The 24069-nt window shown below is 35.5% G+C and overlaps 1 long non-coding RNA gene across 3 annotated transcripts in view; it reads left to right on the top strand.

The window, feature by feature from the left end:
• Nucleotides 1–24069, top strand: part of LOC126959618 (uncharacterized) — a 504393-nt gene that overhangs the window by 128773 nt on the left and 351551 nt on the right. Inside the window, exons 1-4 of one of the 3 annotated variants that reach the window (XR_007727580.1) lie at nt 3425–3526; nt 4942–5027; nt 5134–5183; nt 17855–18160. This is a non-coding gene — a long non-coding RNA (uncharacterized LOC126959618). Of the gene's footprint in view, nt 1–3424; nt 3527–4941; nt 5184–17854; nt 18161–24069 lie in introns of those variants that run through there. The other 2 variants (XR_007727579.1, XR_007727578.1) reach the window with 2 other exon arrangements.

Genomic DNA, 24069 nt, shown 5'->3' with positions numbered 1-24069 from the left:
TGATTTAAAAAAATATGGCGTTAAGTTTTTCCTAAAACTGCCTCTGTATATATTTTAAGTTCGGCCTAAAGATTTCCCCATACATTAACTTGATGTATAAATGGACTGTAATTTATTCTTGTACCAATCACAGAGTTTTGGCCAATCAAGGGCAGCCAGCTGTTCAAACAGTGTTCAAATAGGGCAAATGCCAACTTGTAACATATCCAGCTGTTTCTGTATGTCACTTTTGTTTTCTGTATGTCACTTTCTTTTTTCTGTCCAGAAATGTTATCCAACCATGTGGCAACTCCGGAGTCACTCAGAACCTACTCTGCCTCTAGAGACTGCCCAACTTTTAAATCGTTTTTTTGCTCAATTAAACTCTGTTACATTTAATTTGTCTAAAGTTTTTATTTTAACAGAGGCAGTGTTCATAAATATTTTTGTATGTCACAAAATAAAAATTCTAATATAATTTAAAATGACTAAATTAAAACAAACTTATTGTGTAGTTGTTACATAATGTATATAACTAACTTACTGTTGGACTTCCGATTATTTCCAATGCTATGATGGATATTCTTGTGTTTGTGCTACATCCTTAGGGCAGATTTTTTTTTTTTTTTTTTTTTTTTGAGACAAGCTGGAGTGCAATGGTGTGGTCTCGGCTCACTGCAACCTCTGCCTCCCAGGTTCAGGTGATTCTCCTGCCTCACCCTCCGAGTAGCTGGGATTATAGGCACCTGCCACCATGCCCGGCTAATTATTTTGTCTTTTAGTAGAGATGGGATTTCACCATGTTGATCAGGCTGGTCTCGAACTCCTGACCTCAGGTGATCCACCTGCCTCGGACTCCCAAAGTGCTGGAATTACAGGCATGAGCTACCGAGCCTGACCAGGGAAGATTCTATATATATAGTCTTCTTGGATCAAAGGATATGTCCTTTAAGGTTTTTCACATGTATTGCTAATACCATAAAGCTTGTGTATTTGTATCCCACAGTTTCCTGACCCACAAAACAAGGAATGTATGTCCATTTCCATGAAATCTTGACAACATAGGGAATTGTCATTAAAAAGTACCCAAAGTCGTTTATAGAGTATTTGATGAAAAATGATTATTTTATTGTTGGAGTTTTTATTTGTTTGATTAGTAAGAAGGTTGAGATTTATTATATGTTTTTGGTTATATGTATTTCTTCTTTCATATATTCTTTGTATAATTTGCTGATTTTTCTTACTTTATACTTATTTTTCCTGCTGATTTATAAGAGCTCTTATTATATTAATAACACTAACCCTTTGTCACACAAGCACTCATTAGACAAACAAGGGATGATGAAATCATATTTCTGTTATTTTTACTTAATGTTATTTCAAATGTGCATTTCTGTGAACTGATACAAATCACAAACTTGTCCTTTAGAAAGCTGTTTAATATTACATCTCACATGTATATTTTCCAATTTAAACAATGTATAGACACTTTCCAAAATGTTCTTGGACATCCTCAGTGTTGAAGTAGTATTTTTATTAAGAATGTAATGAAGAAATATGCTAATATCAAACTAGGTTTGCACTCCTTTGTTGTAGGATCTAGGCAACTGTAAAACCATGATAAATTAACAATAAAAATACAAAAAATCTGTGACACTAATACCATTCATATTAACAATCAATGATGCTGCTTTGCTAAATGAAGCAATTTCTTAAAACATTAACATGGTGCTATTAGTGTGCATTTTGAGTTCTGCATTATTATTCTACCTTGTAGGGTGTGAATATTCAGTTATTCTGTGACTTTTCTGTTTGAACTATTGTGAATCTTTCATGAATACAGGGTATGAATTTGGTCCTCACTTGGGAATAATTTACCCAGTGATACTAAATTAAAAGATGGTCATAGATTATTGAAAATATGTTTATATTAATTCCTTTAGATTTTTATCTAAATATAAACCAAAAGTTTAAAATTTTTTATAGAACACGCTTAAACAGTAGTTTGAGAAGCCTCTAATCCAGATGAAAGTTATCTTTGCTCTTCACCTATACTTAGGTATTTGGGTTGATAAATTTGCAGGAAATAATATAGAAATGTAAGAGGGGGAAGTGGATCATGAAAGGTTTTATCTTGACAAAAATGATTATTGGAAATCTTTGATTTAGACAAAGTCAACTCATTTCTTAATCCTATAACAATTTGAGCATACTTTTACTTCTATACTTTCCATATCACATTATGATGTATTACGTGTGTTCAAGATAGATCATGAACTCCTGTAGAAGCTAACTTTATATCACTGTATCTCCAGCATCTGAGTCCACCTACCTCATTTTAAGTGCTTACAAATGTTTATTTTGTTGAACCACTATATACTTATTGTAATTGTTAACTTATATGTTTTCTGTCCAGAAATGTAATCTGACCATGTGGCGACTTTGCAGTCACTCAGAATCTATTCTGGCCTTTGTAACTCTATTTATTTTTGCTTTGTACATTTTGAGGCTATTAGATGAATTACCTATAAATTTGGAATTCTTAAATCTTATTAGTAAATAAAAACTTTACTACTGTGTAATTATTCCATCTCTAATGATACTTTTTGTCCTAAAGTTTATCACTAACCTCAGCTTTAGCCTGAGGCACAAAGCTGATTTTTTTTTTAATATAGAATCCATCTCTTTTTGTTTTTTACATGGCAAATCTAAACTACTTACACCATTGTGACCAACGAAATATATGAACTCGTGGCTTTTATCCAAATTTTGCTCTGTTTTACCTTTAGATATTTTAGTTGTTTTTCTCATTTTTTACTGAATACATTTTCTAATTTGTTATTTTCTTCTTATTTTTTCCCTGAATCAGTGTGAAAACTCTTGAAATTTTACCATACATGCTTAACAAAATCTAAATATCTTAACCTTTCCTCCAAATGATACAAAGGCTTTAGAACAATTTAATTCTGATCACCTACCTTCCAAATATTGTGTCATTGATGTCCTGTCCTGTATTTTAGTTTGGTTCTTTAATTATTATAGGAATTAAAGTAAATTAAATGAATTACTATAATAATATTGTAGCAATTTTTATAGTAATCCTAAGAACCTCCTGAAACTGGTGGTAGTATTGCCTCATTTTAAAGATGAAGAGACTGAGGCGCAGGGAGGCTACGTGTTCTTGTCCCAGATCACATGGTCATTAAGTAGCAGAGCTAAGGCTTGAGCCCAGACTTGGTGCCTCCAAAGGCTATGCTCCTTCTATCATTCCAAACTGCCCAAGGAATGAACATTAGCCAGTGTGGGCTCCTCAGCCTCCATCCATGGGTTTCACATTTCTTTTTAGACTGGCTAATATAGAAAAAAAATTTTCATCCATTAGTATTTTGTAATAAATGTCTTTTTAATTTGAATATAAGAAGTTTTTCCTTTTGTGTTTAGGAAAGTGCTTTGAATCAGTGGATTTATAATATTTTTGACATCTAATAATGGATGGAAAAAAATGGATGTTGGCATCATTTCTACCACAGCAACAAGAGCAAAGATGGTATATTTTGAAGATTGCATGCTACTTCAGTCTATTCAAAATTTCTGGGGAAATATTTTGATATACTTAAATATTTTTCATTTAAACATTTCATTACACTTTCAATATTTTGTATTAAAAGTAACTCAAATTATATTTAATTGTTTGTTGATAAAGCTGTTGAAGAAACTGAAATTATACTAAATAGTTTTAATGTTTTTTGGCTTTGTGTTTTTCTCTTGATTTAAAAAGAGTTGTTACAGAAGAAACCTGACAATAATAGGTGATATTGAGGCATATAGTAACCTCTTAGTTTTCTTTTCTGAAGATCTTTGAGGTGGTTTCTGGTACAGAAAGTTAACAGTAAACTCTGTACCAGGAAGCACTAGTGCACACTTGCTTTAAGTTATTTTAAAGACAGTGCTTGTTGTTTACTTGACTTTTTGAAAATACAATATATAGAATGAGGAATCCTTGAGGGATGCTATATGAAGATATCCACTGATATTTTATAAAAGTTTTGAAAGTTCGGGGTTTGATTCTATTTCTTCTCAAGTCTAGAGTTTAAAAGTAATTTAAGAACGAAACAAAAGTCTCTACAGGGACCTTTTAGTTTGTAGGCTTACCGATAACATTTTGAAAAACTCTATTTCTATTAAGCACTGCAGTTTTTCATTAGATTTCAATAGCCCTTTTTCTCTTTCCCTCTGACACGTTGCAAGTAACAGATCTGTACAATTGGAATGTAACACTTTACTGTGGCTTAGCATTAATTGTCTCTCTTAGCACAGGCAAATAGAATTTAAAACAATGCTTTGAAGAATATTAACATGAAGTGCAGCCTTTTCACTTTTCAGTCATGCAGAGAAGTGATTTCGAAGTGACATTAACTTTCAAATAAAATTCTTTTGAGGAACCTTATAATGCTCACCCCTCCCCGCCTTTTTTTGGTTTTTGGAAGACTTCCTAGCTATAATTTTTGACAATCTTTAGGTGCATTCATGTTTTTAGATTGCTTCACATAAGTCAAAATAACTTGGTACTATAGAGCCTTAAAGTTTAATACTAATGGTTTTAAATAATGCTCTTTTTGAAAACCATGTTGGACTTTTCTATTAACTTTTATCATTATTTGCCTTGGAGAAGCATCTTAAAGAGACTTTCATAAAGCCACAGCTTCTCTAATCTATTTAAATCTCTTGCATCTCTGAATTTCATATTTGATTGTACTTCTAACCCAATTCCAAGTTATATCTAAAAGCTTTTTTGTTTTGAAAGAAGTTTGTTGTTTGTAATTAATTTTTGAAAGTAATTTTGAGTAAATTTGAAGTAATTTTAGTAAAATGAATAAAAGTAAATATGAGTAATTTTAAATGAGCCATATAGAGTATTGGGAAAACTATTATATGCATATTTTCCCCTGCTTTTGCATGTAGAACTCCAGAAAGTCAAAACATCAAGGAATATTTGCCATTTCTTTAGGAATCTCATGATTTTCCCTTTTTGGAACTTCTGTCAACATGTAAGTGGATGGTGCATTTATTTAAGATCACTGGTAAATCTTAGTAATATTTCATCTCCACTACTGAAAATAACAACGGTTTTTTTATTTCATATGATTCTATGAGGCTTCTGGATGGTTCTTCTGCTACATGTTGTGTCGGCTGGGGTTCCTCAGGTAGGTTTGTCCACTTGGCAGATGGTCTAGCATGCAAGATCATCTGCACCTGTCTCATGTCTGGGACTGCGGTGTTGACTGTTGGTTGGGGTGACTCAGTTATTCTCCATGTGGCCTTTGTCTTCTGGTAGTATTTTTTGAGAGCAAAGCTGCAAACTAGTACAGCATCATTTTTTTACCATATTCTATTGGTCAAAGTAAGTTACCCAGTTTCAAGGTGGTGGAAATCGACCCTACCTCTTGATGAGAGAAACAGCAAGTGCAATTCTAGCATATTCTAGAGACATATCCTTCATGAGATCTATGATTTGTAATTCTGGGGGTGGGGGCAATGGTTTCTTAGATATGATAGCAGAAGCAAAAGCAACGATAAAAGGTATATTGGATTTCATCAAATTTAAAAACTTTTGTGCACTAAAGGATTCTATCAAGAGACTGAAAAGGCAAACTACCAAATGGAAGAAAATATTTGCAAATCATGTATATGATAAAAGACTTTCAATCTAATATATAAACATTTTTTACAACTTAACAAAAAGACCAACAACCCAATTAAGAAATGGTCAAAGGACTTGGTAGAGATTTTTCCAAAAGAGTTATACAAATGGCACATGAGCATGTGAAAAGATGCTCAACATCATAAGTCATTAGGAAAATGCACATCAAAAGCATAAGATACCACTTCACACCACACATAAGTTTTGCAAGGATGTAGAGAAATTGGAACCCTCATACATTGCTAGTGCGAATGTAAGTGTGAATGTAAAACCATGTGGCTGCTTGGAAAACAGTTTGTCAGATGTTTAAAACGTTAAACATAGATTTACCATATGACTTCTAGGTATATATAACTGAAAGAATTGAAAACAGATGTAAAATCTTGTACACAGATGTTCATAGAAGTACTATTCATAACAGCCAATAGATGGAAACAGTCCAAATGTCCATCAACTGCTAAACAGATAAATAAAATGGGCATCTTCTATAAGACAGAATATTATTCATCCATGAAAAGGAATGAAGTACTGATACCTGCTACAACATGGCTGAGCCTTGAAGACATTACGCCAAGTGAAAGAAGCCAGATACAAAAGGCCACGTATTGCGTGGTTCCATTTACATGAGATATCCAGAATAGGCAAAATAGAGACAGAAAGCAGGTTAGTTAATTACCAGGGAGTGGCTAGGCACAGCGGCTCACACCTGTAATCCCAGAACTTTGGGAGGCCAAAGCAGGTGGATCGCTTGAGCCCGGGAGTTCAAGACCAGCCTGGGCAACGTGGCGAAACCCCATCCCTATTAAAATACAAAAATTAGCTGGGCGTGGTAACAGACGCCTGTAGTCCCAGCTGCTCGGGAGGTTGAGGCAGGAGAATTGCTTGAGTCCTGGAGATTGAGGCTGCAGTGAGCCAAGATTGTGCCACTGCACTCCAGCCTGGGTGACAGAGCAAGACCTTGTTTTTGTTAATGTGAAAAAAAAAAAAAAAAAAAAAAAAAAGAAAGAAAAATACCAGGGACTGAGGGAGAGGAGAAAATGAGGAATAACGGGTATGAGATTTCTTTTCGCAGTGATGAAAATGTTCTGGAACTAGAGATAATAGTAATGATTGTCTGACATTGTGGTATTATTAAATGCCAGTCGGTTGTACACTTTGGAATTGTTGAAATGGTGACTTTTATGTTCATGTTTTACCACAATAAAATAAAGCTATTGGGAAACTGGACTTGCTTGGTCTTGTGCCTCAACCATGAGAACATACTCAGGCTAGTCAGTGGGATGTTAAAAAAAGTGGAACTAAATTGAATCTCCTCATCTGCACCAGCTAAAGCTATTCTAAGTTGCCAGACGGTCATCTAACACCAAAATATATGAAAGTGTTGGGCCAAGATCAGCAGAACCACCTGATCTACTCCTAGGTGACTCTAAATGTGTTAGCAATAGATGCTTATCATTTCATGCTGCTGAAATTGTGTAATTTGTTTTACTGCATTATTGTGACAATATGACTAATATATCTAATACCATTACTCATTAAAAGAAATCAGGGCTTCTCAGAGAAACAGATGATTTGAAGACTCGGGTAAAGAAGGTGAAAGGTAGATGTTCAACATCTCATATACAGGGAATCTTTCAAGGAATAATGAGGTTGACTTAAAAGGACACAAAGTTCTGGAGTTGGATAGTAGTCATGGCTGCACATTGGCATGAATGTACTTAATGCCACTTAATTGTACACTTAAAAATGGTTAAAATGGCATTGTTTTTGTTATTTGTTTTGAGACAGAGTCTTGCTCTCTCACCCAGGCTGGAGTGCAGTGGCACAATCTTGGCTCACTGCAACCACCGCCTCCCAGGTTCAAGCAATTCTCCTGCCTCAGCCTCTGGAGTAGCTGGGATTACAGGCGTCTGTTACCACGCCCAGCTAATTTTTATATTTTTAGTAGAGGTGGGGTTTCACCATGTTGGCCAGGTTGGTCTCCAACTCCTGACGTCAAATCATTCGACCACTTCAGCCTCCCAAAGTGCTGGGATTCACAGGCGTGAGCCACCCCACCTGACCAAAATGGCAAATTTTATGTTATGTTATTTTACCACAGTTTTAACAAAGGACACAGAAACCAGGTGAAAGGGATTCCTGCTGGTCAGGTATTTCAATATGAGCATTAAATTTGAGCCTCAAAAAATAATGATCGTACTATATTAAAACATATCAAATATGTGAAAATCTTGAGTCCACAATTACATTAGAAATAAAACAAAAAGCAAGCTAAAATGATTGGTGGTTACCAGAGGCTGGGAAGGATAAGGCGGAGGAGTGGGAATAAAGAGAGATTGATTAATGAGTACAAACATACAGTTAGATGGAAGAAATAAGACCTAGTATTAGATAGATTAGTGGGATAACTGTAGTTAACAATAATCTATTATACATTTCAAAATAGCTAGAAGAGAATAATTTGAATGTTCTTTACACAAAGATAAATATTTATGGTGTTGGATATCCCAGTTACCCTGATTTGATCTTTACACATATCAAAATATCACATGTACCCTGAAATTATGTACATCTGTTATACATCAATAAAAAAACCAAAGTGAGAAAAACATTCATTCATCAACAATCGAGGTGACTATTATGCCAACATAAAGATTCAACATTAAGGGATCACAACAATGCAGGATCCTGCATTAGGTCTTTATTTAGTTAAGACAGATGTAAATGCCATTTTCTGGGACAAATGGAGAATTTTTGGGGAAAACACATAACCTCATGGTAGAGATTGTTAATTGTCTTCAAATAGTCATTTTTTTTTCTTTTCTTCATTTAGATATAGAACTCCTTGAGTTTTAGCAGCAATCAGACCTCCCAACTAGAGACTACATTTTCCAGTCGTCTTGTAGCTTGGGTTGGCCATGTCATTACTTTAAGTTTTGTAAAAATATATTTTACATATAGTATTTCTTGTTATTCTTTGATTAATTTGGAAAGTAGAAAGCTAAACCTTAGTTATATAAATGGTGTTCTACAGAATAATATGTTCCAAGTGTGTAGCTTGCTGATGAAGTGGCTTAATACAGGGTAATACCAACTAAGGTAACCACAGGGAGGAAGTTATGATATCTTTTAGATCAGTGTTTCAAACTGAGTTCTGTAGATGTCAGGACAGAAGAGGGTCTCTACAAATGTTTAATTTGAATTTGCTTTAAATTTGTTTTAATTCATTTATTCATTCATTCATTTTTTTCAAATTTTAGATTCAGGGGTACATGTACAGGTTTGTTACAAGAGTCTATTGTGTGATGCTGAAGTTTGGAGTACAATTGAACCCATCACCCAGCTAGTGAGCATGGTATTGAATAGGTAATTTTTTAGACTTTGTCCCCCCGCACTCTTCCCCCTCTTGTAGTCCCCACTGTCTGTTGTTCCCATCTTTATATCCATGTGTACCCAATTTTAGCTCCCACTTATAAGAGAACAAGCAGTATTTGACTTTCTGTTTCTACATTAGTTTGCTTAGGATAATGGCCACCAGCTACATCCACGTGGCTGCAAAGGACCAGGTTTCATCCTTTTTTGGACTGCATAGTATTCCATAGTGTGTATGTACCACACAGTTTAAATATTTTTAAAACAATATTTTTAAACCACTTTTTAAAAGCAACTGTTATAAAATATTTTACTGATAGTGATGAGAATTCTGAGGATGCAGTATGACAACTGCTATTATTTGAGATTAATTTCTTGTGTGATTTAGGGTTATCTTAATATTTGCCACTACAAGAAAATACAAAGACTGATTGGATGGTAAGGCTGGTGTAGCTACAGCTGACAACTATAACCACTAATTTAAAGATTTGGGGAGTCCATCTGAACAACGTTATTTTCTTTGAATATGAACTAAACTTATATTAATAAAACACTATTTTATGTGTTAGAGTTGAGTGCAGAATTTTATTTGACAAGACGGTTTATTACTAAATGAAATTTGAAATCTACTTAGATTTTCCCTGTAGAATAGCGATTGTCTGCACTGGGTTTTGGACAGGAATCACCAGGCAGATAATATCCTATTTAGGTGGATAGCCAGTGTCTGATAAAAGGGCACTTTGCTGTTGATGGAAAGAAGATCGATATACTTTATACATGGAGCATGGACAGTGAAGTTGCTGGTCAGAGCCTAATTTATATTTAAGGGTTAATTAAGGGCTACCCCACGTTGCTGCATTTGGGCACAGGAGTAAGGACAAAACTTTCCTTATATTAACTCTGGATCCCTTCAGGTGCTAAATAGAGTCTGCTTGAAGGCTGAGAGTTTTGTGTCTTAAAGATAGAAGAATATCCTTCCTTGAATATTTTTGAGGCCACAAATGGTTAAACACCTACATTTATCACTATAACCTTAAGATTAATCAATAAATACCAGTTTCTTTGGATGAGATTGTGTCTTGATCGTTCCTCTAAAAGTAGGTCTCTGTAGAGCAGCAGTTTTTACCATTATCTGGAAGGTTGTTAGGAATGTAGAATGTTAGGCATTACCCCAGACCTATTGAATCTGAATGTGTGTTTTAAAAAGATCCCCAGGTGATTCATAAGCATATTACCTTTTGAGAACCGCTTCATAGCAAAGTGAATTCTGAGGCAATTCATTGAATTAATTAGCTGAATAGAGATTTTAAAAATATTGTCTCCTTTGATGACCCAATTCACAGTTTGGGTTTAATTATCAATATTTAAATGTTTTCCGGTCAATATCTGCCTAATAGTATGAGCTTTCCTATAGCCAGGAGCACAGTCTACTATAGAATTTGGTTATGGAAATTTCAGAATTCCAATGGGCTTTGTGTACCTTGCTCTGAATTGTAGCTTGCTCTGAATTGTGTGTGGTATTGGAACATCTGCAATTGGAATGTCAGGCAGTATTCTTGTCTGTTGTATTAACTATGACAACCCATCTTTTATGGTGTTCAGATTGTCAGTAATTTTGAACAATTAATAACTGATATGTCATTAAAACGGAAAGTTTTCAAAATATTTTAACATGCATTATCTTATTTAGACTTCACTGTAACTCTGTGTGGTAGTTTTCTAAAATCCTCATTATAGAAGTAAAGAATCTGTCCAAGGATGATGGATTATACTGATCACAGGGAGTAAATGGTAGAGGGCCTGGGGCTTGAATTCAGGTTACCTGACTTCTAATTTAGTACTTTCTTCACCACACATTTTTTCTCCTTTTCTCTTGTGGATTTTGTTTATCTCAGAATTTTCTTAAATACTGTGTTATCCAGTGTACAGGAGGCAATGGCACGTAACTCAAAGAAATTGATCTTTTAATATAAACTGTATCTGTGTTCTGCCCTAACTCTAGTCAAGAAGAAAGCTTTACTGAGTTTAAAGTTGTCTCTGCTCAATTCAATTATAATCTGCCCTTCAACTTAATAATTCTAGGATCTTAAAGCAAAATATACAGCCTTTCCTTTATGATTTTTTTATAGATTCCTACTTGAAGAAGAATGAGGTAGCACTCATTTCAGATTTATTATCATTTTAAACAATAAGCTTCCTAGTTACGGGGATATTCATGAAAATATTATAAATAATGGCTATTTGTAGCACTTGAAGGGCTTTATTAATAAGTTATGTCAAGCCATCTAATGCATTTTCCTCAGAGTTATTATTCACCAACACTTTATAGATTAGATTTCTGTTTTTATATTGCTTTTGAAATGTGGTAGGATTCCTATACTCAGGGAAATATTCTTTTGTTTCTCTGTTCAGTTTACTTGACGGTATCATTTACTCAGTTCAGGTATCATTTCCATGTAAAATTTACACACTGGAATTTGTAGTCATTATAAAATAATTGTCTCTATGGCTTCAAAACTGCCCTTTTGATTTCTAGGATCACTCATTTGCTTTCTTCTTATTGTAAACAATCAGATATATTATTTGTATCTGGCTAATTGTTTATCATAACTTGATTTTGCTTCTTCAATTATATTTGTTTGCAGCTCAGGAAAATATATACAATATGTTCTAAGTGTCTAAGACTATTTTTCTTGGGATAATTAACTTGTCTTGATTAGTTTTAAAATAAGTGGCCTTCAAATTCAGGATATTTCACTCTACCTTTGCATCCTCTCTTGATTTGCCTTCAGGATATCACCAGTGGAATGTCCTACTCCCAACTGAGGTTTTGTGGGCTTGAAAATAGGGTTCAGTTTCTCTTCCTTACAAAATAGGCACCCTTTCTAACTACCCAGACTTACCATCTTTACAAGATCTCAGGGCTTCCGCTTTGCTGAGATTCGGTGCTCCTTTCCCCCTTTGCATCCTGCATTTAGTTGGTGACCAGCTTTGGTGCTGGATGCTGAATTCTGTCTATGCCCTTTGTCCCCAAATTCATATGTTGAATTCCTAACTCCCTCTACCTCAGAATGTGACTGTATTTTGAGATCCCATCTTTCAAGAGGCAGTTAAGACTAAATAGAACCATCAGGTGGGCACTAATCCAATATGATCAGTGTCCTAATGAGAAGAGGAAATGAGGACACAGACGTACACAGAGGGAAGACCATGTGAAGATGGTCTTCTAGACAGGAGAAGATGGCCATCTATAAGCCAAGGAGACAAGCTCTCAGGAAAAACTAACATAGCCGATATCTTGATCTTGGACTTCTAGCCTCCAAAACTAGAGGAAACACATTTCTGCTGTTTAAGCTGCCCAGGCTGTGATGCTATGTCATGGGAGCTATAGCACACTAGTACACTTGGCAGTTCTCTGTAGGGTCTCTTGAATTTGGACCAGCTGAAGGGTGTATTTTGATTATTTATTATCACTTTATAGAGAATCTAAAACAGCACTACATTTTACGTACTTTGGCCTAATTGAGAGATCAGTTATTTTGGAAAAAAAAATTATTTGTTCTGTGATTCTCAGTTTAGAAGTAACCTCCTTGAGGAACTCATTCTTTAGGCTCCTTTGCACTTAGTGCTTGTCCCAATTACAGCACTTTATTACACTTATCACACTAATTACAATTGTATATTTTATCACTTCTCTCTCCTACCCACTAGCTTGTAAATCCCTAAGGTCAGGGATTGATTTTTAAACATTATTATATTCATACCACTTAGCATAGTACGTGACATGAAGAATGTGCTCAATAAATATTTATGAATAAATTACTCTATATTAGTATCAGTCAGGATGCTGAGATTTTTACAGTAACAATCTCCAAATATCAATGTCTTAAAACATCAAAAATTTCTTTCTTGCTTATGATACATATTCATTGTGGTTCTACTGGAGGCTCTGCTCTGTGTTATCCTCACTGCTGGGTCTGGGTTCTGGGAGCAGCCCACCACTTAGGGTATTGCCTGTCACTGTGGCAGAGGGAAAAGGACAGCATGGTGAGTCTTGTGGCAGCTCATAAGTCTTCGGCAGCTATCGTTTCTGGTCATATATCCTTGATCAGAGCAATTCACATAGCCACATATGATGTCAATGAGGGGAGGGAATTGCCATCCTATCATGTGCCAGGAGTAGAGAAAAGCCGGAGATATTTGTGAACAGCATTAGTGACTGCCAGAAACTCCCATACATGGTATATTGTTTCATTTATGATTTGCTCTTTTTGTTTTGCTTTTTTTTTTTTTTTTGATATAGAGTCTCACTCTGTCACCTAGGCTGGAGTGCAGTGGCACAATCTTGGCTCACTGCAACCTCTGCCTCCTGTGTTTAAAGGATTCTTGTGCCTTAACCTCATAAATATATTAGTGTCTGTGGTATTCATGGATTTAATCTCTGGTTGGTATAGAAGTGCATGGTTGTGGGTTATTACTATGTAACTGCTTCATTATTTAATATAAAGTCCTTACAAGAGAACCAACTATGTGTGATCTCAAATTACTGTTTTTTTCTGTCAAAACATAACTTCTTCCAATATAGATGACCCTGATGTTGTTGAGAAACCTGAAAATATCATACCCTTTCTAAGCAAGCCAATATGAATCTATAGTGAATCATTCACCGTTATCAAGTGGGATTTATTCCTGGGATGCAAGGATGGTTCAACATCTGTGATATATCACATTAACAGAATGAAGAACAAAACCATATGATCATCTCAGTAGATGCAGAAAAACATTTGACAAAATTCAACATCATTTTATGATAAAAGCTCTAAAAAAAATTAGGCACAGAAAGAATGCACCTCAACACACAATAAAGGCCATATATTAAAAGCCTGTACTAACATCATACTCAGTAAGAGTTGAAAGCTTTCTTTCTAACATCAGGAATAATATGAGGATATTCACTCATGCCATTTCTATTCAATATAGTCCTTGTCCAGAGCAATTAGGCAAGACAAAGAAAAGGCATCCCAATAGGAAAGGAAGAAGTGAAATTGTTTGTTAGCTGATGACGTGATCTTATACATAGAAAACCCTGAATACTCCACCAAAAACTGTTGGAACTGATAAACGAATTCAGTAAAGTCTCAGGGTACAAAATCAATACACAAAAATCAGTAGCGTTTCTTTAGCAACAACGAGCTGTCTGAAAAGGAAATAAAGAAATCAGTCCCATTCACAGTAGCATTAAAAAAAACTAAAAATAAGTTTAATCAAGGAGGTGAAAGATCTGTATACTAAAAACTAAAAGACACTAATGAAAGGAATTAAAGGTTATACAAATAAATGGAGAAATATTCTGTGTTTATGGGTGGGAAGAATTAATATTGTTAAAATGCCCATACCACTGAAAGCGATACAGAGTTAATGTAATCCCTATCAAAACTGCAATGCTATTTTTCAGAGATCTAGAAAAATAATCTTAAAATGTATATGGAACCACAAAAAACCCTGAGGAGCCAAAGCAATTTTGAGCAAAAAATCAAAACTAGATGTATCACACTACCTGACATCAAAACCTATTACAAAGCTATAGTTATCAAAGCAGCCTGATATTGGAATAAAAACAGACACATCCACCAATGAACAGAATATATAGCCCAGAAATAAATTAATGCATTTATAGTCAATTGATTTTCAATATGGTGCCGAGAATACACATGGAGAAAGGACAGTCTCTGCAATAAATCATGTTGGAAACATTGGATATCCACATTCAGAAGAATGAAATAGATCTCATGCCATATAAAAAAATCAACTCAAAATGAATTAAAGACTTAAACATAAGATATAAACTGTAAAATTACTAGAAGAAAACATGGAGAAAAATTCATGTTTTCTTGAGTATGACCCCAAAAGCACAGACAACAACAGCAAAGATAAACAAATGAGATTACATCAAACTAAAAAGCTTCTGCACAGCCAAGGAAACAGTTAATAGAGTGAAGAGATAATCCATAGATTGGGAGAAAACATTTGCAAATCATACATCTGATAAGGGGCTGATATCCAAAATATATAAGGAACTCAACTCAATCACAAGAAAACAACCCAATTGAAAAAAATGGCGAAGGACCTAAATAGGCATTTCTTAAAAGAAGATACGAATGACCAACAGATACATGAAAAAACACTCAGCATCATTGATTGTCAGGGAAATGAAAATCAAACCAAAGGGAGCTATCACCTGTTGGTATGGCTATTACCAAAAAGATAAAAGATAACAAATGTTGAAGAGACTGTGGAGGAAAGGGTACCCTTCTACATTGTTGGTGGGAATGTAAATTAATACAGCCATTGGGGAAAAAGTATGTTGGTTCCTCAAAAAACTAAAAATAGGATTACCATATGATTCAGCAATCGTATTTCTGGGTGTATATCCAAAGGAATTGACATCAGTGTGTTGAAGAAGTATCTGCACTCCCATGTTCATTGTAGCATTATTCATAATAGCTAAATATGAAAGCAACCTAAGTGTTCAACAACAGATGAGTGGATAAAGAAAATGTTATGTAAACACACACACACACACAATAGAGTATTCAGCCTTAAAAAAGAAGGGAATTCTGTCATTTGCAGCAACATGGATGAACCTGAAGGACATTATGCTAAGTGAAATAAGCTAGGCACAGAAAGATCAGTGCCACATGCTCTCACTTATGTGGAATCTAAAAAAGTTGAACTGAGAGCAGTTGAGAGTAGAATGATGATTACCAAAGGTTGGGAGTGGTCGGGGAAATGGGAGCTGTTGATTCAAGGGTAAAAAATTTCAGTTACAGAGTAGGAAAAAGATGTAGTAATCTATTGCATGGAATGGTGACTGTAATTAATTACAATGCATTGCATATTTTGAAATGGCTTAAAGATTGTATTTTAAATCTTCTCACCACAAAAAAATTGATGAGTATGTGAGGTGATGGAATTGCTTGATTTAATCATTCGTAATGGAAACATATATCAAAATATCATATTGTACCACATAAATGCATACAATTATTGTCAACTAAAACAAAATGTAATTTAAAAATCCACAGTGAAAAAAAATTTGAGTATGCATATATTTAAAATATGTGCATGGGTAAAACTACCCTCAAATATTCAAACCAAATGATATTCTGAGAAGAATATTTGTATTACACAGGGTAGACAAAGAGTTTTATAACTAGTATGCAGAGAGATTTCATAAAATAATAAGAGGAACTACAGTCCATTAGGAAAATTAGTAAAGGTATGAACAGGTCATTCTTGTGCAGGCTCACACACATGTGCATGTACACACACAGCCAACGAACTAAGGAAAGACACTAACTCTCAGCGCTGATGACAATGGGGGAAATGAGCATTCCTAGACACTGTTAGTAAAGTGTAGAATGGTATAAGCCTTTGTGGGTAATGTCTTGGCATACATTTTAAAATTTTAAATGTTTATATATTTTGACCTAGCCACCCAAGTTTTTGAAATCTATTACCTAGAAAGAAGAGGGAAACTCATTGCAGCACTGTTTATAAAAGCAAAAAATTAGAAGCAAGTTAAATACCTCTCGGTAAGGGAAAAGTGTATCCATAAAGTGGAACAGTATGCATATATTAGAAAAAGGAGGAAATAAGATTTATTGAGTGCTTACTATGTTCCATAGACAATTGTAAGTGCTCTTTTGAGAATAGGTTTGTAAATAAGAACAAGATAATATATACATGATATATTAAGTAAAAAATAAGGTTTCAGACCAATATGAAAATAAATGCAATAAATAAATGTAAGTATAAATATATTATTGTAAAGGTCCAAATATTTATATTTTATATATTTCTACATATAGATATATAAATATAGACATAGTTGTACAAATATAGGAAAAGTTGGGAAGGCTATACTCTGAAGTCTTAATGATTAAGTCTAGGTATTGGATTAGATGGGGGGAGGCTTTTATTTCTTACTTAATTATAGAACCAAGGGATTATGGGTAATTTTTACTTTTTTGTGTTTTTCAAATAAAAAAACAAATAAAAACATTTTGGTGGTGATGGTGCAGGAATAGTAGTGATTTGCTCCACCGTGGTAAACATAGCTTGATCTATGAATGTGGTTGTTGGCAGAAAATCTTGGAAGCAGAGCTCTTCTTTGATGAAGTGGTCAGAGAGAACTGGATGTTCTCCTAATTGGGGAGCCTTAATTCTGTGTGTAATTTATAACTAAGAATACATTTGAATTTTTTTCCCTTTTTAAAAAACTTATAAGTTCATAGGTACATGTGCAGGATGTGCAGGTTTGTTATATAGGTAAATGTGTGTCATGGGGGTTTGTTACACAGATTATTTCATCACCCAAAATACACTTTAACAATAGACAATAATCATTTCCCTTATTGAGATTGGCAGCCACCAGGGAAAGGGAAATTTTGGTAGTTACAATTGGGAAGATGAAGGATAGAGAGGTATATTTTGAGGAAAAAGTGTAGATGGGGTAGCAGTTTGGATTATTGTGGTGTCACATGAGGACTCTTATCCCAGGGGGGTTGGATAAACTAGGTAGGGGTAAATGCTTTTTGATTACTTTTGCATACCTGTCTTTGGTTCTATTGCTTGTTTTGCCATGAAAGTAATTTAAAATTCTAGATTAACGATGCCTAAGTTCGAGTATTAGGTCTGATTTGGAGGGATCAAATTTTATTATCAGTGTTTACTTAGCAGTTTCACTTTGTCTAGCCCAGGACTTCCTTAATGTTTCTCTCCTTTCCATTCTTCCTTCAGAGTCACGGAGAAGAGGAGACAGCGTGTGCAAAGGAATGAAGAAAAGGACCAAGACTATTTTCAAATCACCCATGGCACTACTAGAAAAGTATTTCAGCAAAAAGACTGGCTGATTTTATGATTCCTGTGTCCACCACATCCCTCTAATTTTTACATACGTACCCCACATCTCTCCAGATTTCAGGAAGACTATTATTCTTTGACTTTAGCTTTCTGATGGGTTCACAAAAAGCTGTTAGTGTGCTGTTGGTCCAGCTTTTTTCTTGTTGGAAATATGAGAGCTACAGTTCTGAGATGAAACCACAGGTAAGTGTTATAATTTTAAGTAATTGAATACTAAAGTGATGCAGGTGAACTAAATTAGGTTAAGTAGTAAAGAAAACTAGACCGAAGTCTAAAAGATATATGATTAGAAAGGATACATAAGCACTATAATTAAGAAAACAGCATCAGCAAAAAAAACCCACTCAGTTTTATAAAATGATTTTTGGCCGGGCACCAAAATCCCAGTACTTTGGGAGCCTGAGGCAGACAGATCACGAAAGAGAGAGAAACCATCCTAGCCAACATGGTGAAACCCCGTCTTTACTAAAAATACAAAAATTAGCTGGGCGTGGTGGCACGCACCTGTAGTCCCACCTACTTGGGAGGCTGAGGCAGGAGAATCACTTGAACCCGGGAGGCAGAGGTTTCAGTGAGCCAAAATCGTGCCACTGCACTCCAGCCTGGCAACAGAGTGAGACTGTGTCTCAAAAAAAAAAAAAAAAAAAAGATTTTTAGTTATTTGTCAGTATCTATGGAACATTTACTAAGTACAACATACCTTATTAAATGATTTGCCTACCTTTTAAAATGGAATCTTTTCAGCAACCCTCTGAAGTTCTTTTATTATTTCCATTATGAGGAAACTGAGGCACAAAGAATTTCAGTGACTTGCCCAAGGTCATACAACTAACAAATGTTGGAACTGAGACTCCAGTACAGGAAATCTGATTCTATAGTCTGTCTTTATTATATAAATAAAGTGAGACTATCACTTTTTCACATGTTAAAAGGAATCCAGTTGAACAAAGAAAGAACATGCTGTAAGAAATAGTTCAATAGCAGATGATCCTTTAATAGTATGTGAAAGGAGAAATATTCTCATATTGATGAAAAGAAGAAAAGAATAGGAAAACCTGTGAGGATTTTAGAGCACCCTGACCATCTGACCCAGGCAGACACTTCTAAGAGCTGCATGGAACTGTATCTAAGGTTGACAGGAATAAAACTGTCCATCTTATCTTACTTTTCTTGTACATACCCTTGGACTCCTCTCTATTATTCACTGGCAACTCCAGTTCTTGAACTCTGAAAATTCCACCAATGCTATTTGAGCATTGAGAAAAGATACTTTTCATTTTAAGTTACATCTTCCACTGTTTGTAGATGTTATGTGTATTCCATTGCTAAGGAATCATTCTCTTTGCCTGAGGAAAAAGACAGTTTAAAAATAACTTGTGTTGTGATTAGAAAAGTCTTTGTATACAGATACCTGAAAGAGAGAGAATGCACGGGCACCTGTATAACACATGATGGGTGATAGTTTTCAACTGTGCTTGGGGGGAAACATTTTGTTTTGTATAGAAATAAAGTGTAGACAAGAAAAAAAGGGATATGTTAATGTGAGGCATATTGGAATGTATTTAAGTATATCTGTTGTTAACAAACTGGATAAATCCACTAAATAGATAATATATAAAATTTACAGGTTGCAGGTGGCCATAGGTCCTCTTTTTTACCTGTTAGTGATGGTGGTAGAGGGGAAGGCAGGCATAGGGGAGTAAGGGAAATAGTATTTCCACCAGGAGAATTTTGAACCTGAAATGTAAGAAAAATTGTATTTTTCTATTGTATTTACCAGTTATGCTTCATACAGATATTGAGTGATTTTCAAGTTATTGTTTGTAAGGCCCTACTATAGTGTTGACTCTATACCCTTTACCATATGCCCAGTGAGGGGTGCATTTGGACATCTTAATGTGAGTCCAAGAATTCCAGGGAATTCAGGATATTTTGCAGCATCATTCTTTATTTCAAAGTCTAGTCTAGACTTTTAAATATTTGAATATATTGGACTGTAAACAAAACAACATCTTGTTGAAAAGAACAACTGTCTCCATGCAACCTGAATGGATGGAAGCAGTATTATCTTTAGTCCAAATCTGAAACAAAATCTGCTTCGCTAAACTTTCTTGCAGACAAGCAGACTGCTTTGTTTGAAAATGTGAGATTGGAAAATCTGGCTGGAAGTTTTACCTTAAAATTTTTTCTTCCTATGGGGAGGGCATGGGCTCTCTGGTGACTCTTTGTTCTGGCAGCAGGAGGAAGGACATGGCGCTGGTGTCCCGACTGGAGGAGCCAAGGGTTACCCGGTACCTTTTATTTTCACATTAAAACACTATAGAGAAAAGGATCTGGCTCTCCACCTTTTAATATTGCTCAGTCATTTCTTTTTACTTTTTGCTTCAGTGAGCACAGTATGTGGTTTGCTAGGGAAGCTATTAAAAAGAAAACCCTTCAGTTTTATGGATTTTGGCAAAATCTATAGTCAATGCATGTTTTTTAATTCCTTCACAACTACTCTAATTCTCTAAACCTTGGTGAGGGCATGCTCAAAAATTGGCTCATAATTTGTAATTTAACAAGTGACAGAATGTTTTGACATTAGCAAATGAAGGGAAATGTTTTATATAACAAACCATGATCATGGCTTTCCAGTTTGGTCATTTGTACTGAGCAGATTGTCACAATCAAAGCCCAGGCCGTTAGAAGCCTAGGCCAGTTTTGTTGAAAGTTCCTGGGTAACTAAGATCATTCAGGCTTGGCCTTGGAGTATATTTAGATTAAAGTGGTTATCCCCTCTTTGTGTTCAGAATGCCCACCCCTCTCCCATCTTTCTTTTTGCTCTAACTTATAAACTTGTTTGCATGTGTATTTATAATTTGTAGTCTATATTCACCTCTGGGTTTTAACTTCCTGCATTTCATTTCTTAAGAATCCTTCTCAGCATTTCACCATCTCCTAAGTGTTAGTGAGTAAAGGATAGCAAGAAACTTGACAGAGAAGGTGCTAGTGGGTCAGGGAAAAGTCCAGTGTAGAGGCTATAGTCTTACGGGATGGTAGAGGCCATACTTCTGGTGACTGTATTCATCATCCACTTGGATTCTCTCTCGCACAAAGTCTGATTTAGGGTAGATAGTGTCATCTTTTAGTTGGCTTAGAAAAGCTTGACCCCAAATGTACTCTGAGAAGTCCTTAAAAAGAAATGTATAATAATCCAGTAATTCTCTAGATAGGAAACTTAAAATTCTGTAGGAAGTATGTGTAACATACAGAAATAAGTGAAGTGGATGACAATGAAACTAACATTGCTTTTTAAATCACTGTATGTGCATAAAATACACATGCATAAATAAGGCCCACTGGCTGGCTGAGTATGACTCATGTTTTATACTCATTTTGTTTTCTTGAAATAAGAAAGCTTAACTGGGTAATAAAGCTCCCTCTCTTCTGGTCCCTGAGAAACCAACCTCCCAGCTGCAGGTCCCATTTTTAGCTTGGACAAATCTCATCTTATTTAACCAATCTTTCCATAAGTGGCTGAGTTGAGGAAGTTATTACTTTCTGTGGTCTAAATTGCCTAACAGAAAGTCGTTTTACCTAAATCCTAGGACCCCTGTGGGAAAATCCCAATTGGTTACTGTGCTTGTAAACTAAATATAGTTTAGTTTTATCTGTCTCCTCCTTATAAGCAGAACTAGTTTTAAGATCTTCACTCACATCACCTTAAACTTGAAAATTTCCTGTTTGTTATAGCGAGAAAAGCAACTCAATTCTCCTATTTCTTTTTTTTTTATTTTTTTATTATACTTTAAGTTCTAGGGTACATGTGCATAACGTGCAGGTGTTACATATGTATACTTGTGCCATGTTGGTGTGCTGCACCCATCAACTCGTCAGCACTCACAACTCGTCATTTACATCAGGTATAACTCCCAATGCAATCCCTCCCCCCTCCCCCCTCCCCATGACAGGCCCCAGTGTATGATGTTCCCCTTCCCCGAGTCCAAGTTATCTCATTGTTCAGTTCCCACCTATGAGTGAGAACATGTGGTGTTTGGTTTTCTGTTCTTGTGATAGTTTGCTGAGAATGATGGTTTCCAGCTGCATCCATGTCCCTACAAAGGACACAAACTCATCCTTTTTTATGGCTGCATAGTATTCCATGGTGTATATGTGCCACATTTTCTTAATCCAGTCTGTCACTGATGGACATTTGGGTTGATTCCAAGTCTTTGCTATTGTGAATAGTGCCGCAATAAACATACATGTAAATATTGTTAGAAAGGGTCTGCTGTTGGATACAATTCAATTCCTAGGACTGTTGTGGGGAAATCTGAATGAATATGTTGCATATTGACCTAGAAATATATTGTAAAACGTGATTTATTTGCAAAGAAGATCTGAAATTCTGTGGTATTCGTCAGATATTGCTCCTTTTGTAAACGTTAAAAGCCACAAATCTTTTTTTCTTGTCAATTGAATACTTAAGAGGATTGTATAATAATTATCCTTTAAAAATTGGATTAATATTTAACTGTGTTCAGTAAAATTAATTGGAAGCTTCTACAATTCAGGCACAGATAGTTGTCCAAGTAAACTGCAAAGGCTCTATGTTGCAAAATTATTTAAGCATATAATAATTATACCTTTCACTTGTGTATGACATTTTACAGATAACTCACTATTAATAAGTATTTTTTAAGGTAATTATAAGTACATTCTGCTTTTATTGTTATAAATAAGCCTTCTCGTTCCCCATAAGAGAGCTTATTATTATCCCCTTAATGTGGAAGAGTAAATGGAGGCAAAGACTGAGCATTAATTGTAGGACTGTCATCTATCTAAGCTGATTAGTATATGGTAAAGGGATTAATATCTCTGAATAGATTATAATTTTGATATCTATGACTTATCTCTAATAATATTTCTTAACCATATCAGCAAAATGGAATCATTTGCAGTTAAAAAATACCCTTGTAATGGCTTTAAAACATGACCAATCGATTCTCTGATACTCCTTCATTAAGGATCTTTGTCCCTTTTCCTTGAATTAGGGCCTTGTGACTGTTTGACTAATAGAACACAATGAAAGTCCCACTGTGCCCATTTCTGGCTTGGGCTTTAAGAAGCTAGCAGCTTCTATTTCCTATCTTAGGATAACTGCTCTTGGAACCCAGCTATCATGCCACAAGGAAACCTAAGCAGCCAGTGCAAAACCCCTCATGGTGACCTGCACATAGCTCTAGTTGAACTTCTAGTTGATAGCCAGCTCCCACTTCCCAGCCATATGAGTGAGTCATCTTGAAAGCAGGTCCTCTAGCCCTCCCTCAGTTGAGCTGCCCTTGATGACATTGTATGGAGCACAGGTTAATGATTCCTGTTGATCCCTGCCCAAATTTTAGATTTGTAAGCAAAATAAATGATTACTGTTTTTTAAGCCACTAAGTTTTTGAGGTGATTTTTTTTTTTTTTTTTGGAGACACAGTCTCACTCTGTGGCCCAGGCTGGAGTGCAGTGGTGTGAACTTGGCCCACTGCAACCTCCGCCTCCTGGGTTCAAGTGATTCTTCTGCCTCAGCGTCCCAAGTAGCTGGGATTACAGGCACCTGCCACCATGCCTGGCTAATTTTTGTATTTCAGTAGAGATGGAGTTTCACCATGTTGGTCAGGCTGGTCCTGAATTCCTGACCTCAAATGATCTGCCCACCTCAGCCTCCCAAAGTGTTGGGATTACAGGTGTGAGCCACTGCGCCCGGCCCTGAGGTGATTTTTAATGCAAAAATAGACAACTGGAGCATACTCTAAGGAAATGGCAATGTTCCCAGCTCTCTTCTCTTCGATGTAGCCAAAGCTAGGTGCTGTTCTACAGTTTAACTCTTGATGCTAATGGCTTGGAAAGAAAGAAAGTGAACACAACAGGTTTCCAGGGAGAGGCTCGGAGTTCTTAGTCAATATTGGTGGGTCTGTGCTTGTTTTCGGATGATGCATCATAGCCTAATTAATTTACTGAGCATCTACTAAGTGCCAAGCACAGTTGTAGCTCTAACGGGGCCAGCTTTGCTGTTTCTTTCTTTTTTTTTTTTTTTGAGACGGAGTCTCGCTCTGTCACCC

Source organism: Macaca thibetana, chromosome 7 (genome assembly GCF_024542745.1).
Source record: "Macaca thibetana thibetana isolate TM-01 chromosome 7, ASM2454274v1, whole genome shotgun sequence".
Classification (NCBI taxonomy): domain Eukaryota; kingdom Metazoa; phylum Chordata; class Mammalia; order Primates; family Cercopithecidae; genus Macaca; species Macaca thibetana.
This window is presented reverse-complemented; position numbering and strand designations above follow the sequence as displayed.